Source organism: Syngnathoides biaculeatus, chromosome 6, assembly GCF_019802595.1.
Source record: "Syngnathoides biaculeatus isolate LvHL_M chromosome 6, ASM1980259v1, whole genome shotgun sequence".
NCBI classification, from domain to species: domain Eukaryota; kingdom Metazoa; phylum Chordata; class Actinopteri; order Syngnathiformes; family Syngnathidae; genus Syngnathoides; species Syngnathoides biaculeatus.
Window position 1 is genome coordinate 28,377,193 of NC_084645.1, and position 3,957 is coordinate 28,381,149.

General features: G+C 41.7%; 1 long non-coding RNA gene across 1 annotated transcript; it reads left to right on the forward strand.

The window, feature by feature from the left end:
• The first annotated feature begins 2,588 nt into the window (after positions 1 to 2,588).
• LOC133502399 (uncharacterized) lies at positions 2,589 to 3,679 on the forward strand. Its single transcript, XR_009795475.1, has 2 exons — positions 2,589 to 3,075; positions 3,458 to 3,679. It is a non-coding gene; the product is annotated as an uncharacterized LOC133502399 (long non-coding RNA).
• Positions 3,680 to 3,957: the final 278 nt, after the last annotated feature.

Sequence of the window (3,957 nt, forward strand, 5' to 3'; positions counted from 1 at the left end):
CATGGAACACCTATTTTTCCCCGCTGGTGTAAATATTTTTTAAATGCCAGAAACAAAAAAAAGATTGCGGGATGTTTTGGGGGTCCTTTCGTGTACAATTTAACATCCATCCATTTTCTTTGCCGCTTATCCTCACGAGGGTCGCAGGGAGTTCTGGAGCCTATCCCAGCTGTCAACGGGCAGGAGGCGGGGTACACCGTGAACTGGTTGCCAGCCAATCGCAGGGCACATCGAGACAAACAGCCGCACTCACAATCACACCTAGGGGCAATTTAGAGTGTCCAATTAATGTCGCATGTTTTTGGGATGTGGGAGGAAAACCGGAGTGGCCGGAGAAAACCCACGCAGGCACGGGGAGAACATGCAAACTCCACAAAGGCAGAGCGGGAATCAAACCCGGGTCCTCAGAACTGTGAGGCCAATCAGCTGTTAAATTTTAACAATTTAAAAAAATCAAAATAGTGCATCCTCATTGAACAGTAACCAAAGCTCGCTTTTTTCCATTTTTTTTTTGTAGCTTTGAAGGAAAATGCTTGTCGTGCCGCCCGAGCTCCCGACGATCTACAGCAACCGCGGCAAGAATATTATGCCGAGCTGTGGAGGCGTACTTTGGTCTCGCAACCGCTGTCACTGCAGAGTAACTCGCTCATCATCGCCTCCGTGGCTGCGAATAAGGTACTCGTCCCACAAGTATAACCATCACGAAGGGAGGAGGGGAAGTAATCAACAGAAGAAAAATGGGGATGTGATGCTAATTGCTAAAGCTATCAAAAGACCAAAATAAATGATTGGCCTATGCAGTGCACTTGTCACGTCCGTCTGCCTGGAACCAAATTATAGCGGAGATTAAACAACTTTGAAGGGCAAATTAATGTGTACAGAACACAGGTGTCAAACTCAAGGCCCGGGGGCCAGATCCGGCACACCACATTATTTTGTGTGGCCCACAGAAGTAAATCATGTGCATCAAATCCTGTGATCCTTGCTAAAATCTGGACCTACATTTTAAATTGTTGTTTTACAGCAACTGAATCTTTGACTTCTGATTTCAGAAATGTTTTTTCACAGCAGAGTTGTGTGTTATTAAATTGTATGAGATGTTCAATGGCCCTCTGAGGGAAATCGTAACTACAGTTTGGCCCGAAACAAAAATGAGTTTGACACCCCTGGTCGAGAGAGAAAACATTTTCACGATAGGAGGGACCGGAACCAGAAATTAATTAATATGAATTAGTCCATTGTCACTTAAGAAAATTGGCCTATACGGTTTAAAGTATATTACTATAATAAAATGACCTTATTAACAAAAAATGTTTAATTTTTCAAAATTTCCATCTTTAAGTAGCAAGTGGAGACAAAAGGTAAAAAATATTTTTTTTTTCCCCAACTCATGAGGAACCTTTTTTTGTTTCCAAATAATTGTTTGAGTCTGTTAATTCCCAGAAATTCCTGTTAAATTCCATCCTTTAAAATCTCTGGAATTTTTGCTATTGTAGTGTATATTAGTTTGGATTAAAAAAAAAACCCCAAAGATAGACGAATAAGACTGAAGCGACACTTGTGTTACTTCCGTTTTGGCATGATTTTAACTTTCAGTGTGAAACTCGAGTTATTTTAATCTCGAAAAGGGGCACCACGTCCGTTTTTAGATATGCAAAATGGAAGGACAATGTGACAAAAACCTTTATCTTGTAATCTAAAGGTTATGAGAAGAACTAGATGAGTGATTAATAACCAGATGTCTTTTGTTGAACCCAAACACAAATGATACAGGTCGGACTTTTAAAATAAAATGAAAAAAAAATGTAATGAGCTATAACAGGGAAATCTAAAAGGGAACAATGTAGGAACCAATGTTCCCTCTATGATGCGCAATTGCGCATTTGTAGTGCATACTCAGCGCACATGAAAACTGATCCAGCGCAGTGAACCACAGCCTGACTTTTTTTTTTTTTAAAACATGGCAGCACACGGTCTTAACATTCATTAAAGTTGGAGTATGTAATAACATTATATAATAATAATAATAATAATAATGAAGAAAAAGTGGTGAAACTGGATGAGATTTTCTCTTGTTTTGAGTAAAAAAAGGTCTGGCCTGAAGCCAAAATAGAAAGTACAGGATGAGATGGTCTATAACGTTAAAATTCCACCTTGGCACAGACAATACATTGCTCAAAAAGCTAATTCTGTATTTTGAAAATGGGAGACCTCATAACTGTTTGGTAGCATCATTCAGCTTTCAACATGCATTGCGAAACATATTCTGCAAGCAATAATTCAGTTTTAAGACGGGGATATCATTGTGAGTTAAAAAATACATAAATGAAAGTTAGAGGCGACATTTCAAATTTACAGTTCATAGTTGGCTTGGTTTAGTTAGCAATGTTTTTTTTTTTTTTTTTTTGCTTGTTGACATTTTCATTGCAAGTTTGCAAAAACACAAAATTGTTCTGAACATTTTCTGATGGGAATGTGAATGCTGTAATCTGAATCTTTGAATGAGGCACGTAGCTTCAATGGATGACACCAATCTGACCACAGTGCGTACGCCTGATGTTGCCCACAGTGGTCAAAGGGGGCGCTCACGGGCTTAGCGTGTTTGCTCAGACACGTCAAAAATTAGAGGAAACGTTGGCTCTGGACAAAGACAATCGCTGGTAGGAGGCTGAACTTCTGACGAGAGGGCAAAATGAGCGGGCCATGACATTGCATCGAGCTGAGGGTTCCTATTCTCATTAGGTTAAACCATAAAAGGGACCATCGGTACCTTTAGAACACAATTTAGGCAGGCTGGTCGATTTCCTGAATGTTTGGGGGAAACAGGTGTCTTTGGCGGAAGAAGAGGGAGGAAGGAAAAAACAAGAACAAAGAGTTCTGAGGCAGGGGAGCCGAAACCCGGGTGTCCCTGATCGCAAGCCGCGAACCGGACGCTCCCTTGTGGATCCTCCAACGCCGCCCCAACCTTTCTCTGCCGTCGAGCATCCGCACGCTCAGCATTTCCGGGTCAGCGTGCTCTTAATTAGCAAGCAAGTTGCAACACAACACGCTGCAACGGCCGCAACAACATGCCAGGTGATCTCTCGCCGCCTGCCACTTAAGCGGATTAGCATTAATGCTAAAGCGGCGCGGGGGGGGGGGGGGGGGGCGGAGATGGGTCGTCTGCTGTACCGGCAGACGTCGTGAACTCCTCCCGTCAAATCCCTTTAAATGTAGAGGCCACCTGGTTAAGTTCAAGCGCCTTTTCCCGTCTGCTCGCCGACAGCCTCTTGAGTCAGCGCAGAACGCTAACCGGCAAATTAGCTGATAGCCTCGTAGACAATGATTCCATTCATTGACAACTAATTGATTATAAAGTTTCTCAACAACTGGTCACCAGTCAACTATGGGAAATTGATGAGCAGTTTTTGCTGTACTTGGTCGGCGATTGACTGGCTTCTTTCTTGTCCCAAATCAGCTGAGATCGCCTCCTGCTTCCTCCACAACCAACGCCTTCCAGAAGAAAATGGATTTACGTCTATTGTCATTTCCGCCTACAAGCAAACAGCATTATGTCATTGTTTCAGAGATGACAAAAGTATATTGCTCGGAGAGCATATGATTTATTATTGCTTTGATAAGATGTCGTAAATCTACTGAGTTCATACAGACCTGTGGAAAAGCCGCCAGCAACCGCTAGCGTTGTTTTTAATGTGCGTTCTTTTTCAGGATAAGCGGTAAAGAAAATTGATGGGTGCCAAACAGTCAAGTAGGACAAATTCTAAAGTGCCATTTATATATACATATATATATATATATATATATATATATAAATTTATTTATTAGGAGTCGCAATTCTGACATTTAAAATGAGCATAATACAACATATGTTTTCTTTTTTTAACCTCTCTCTCTCTCTCTCTCTCTCTCTCTCTTCTCTCTCTCTCTCTCCTCTCTCTCTCTCTCTCTCTCTCTATA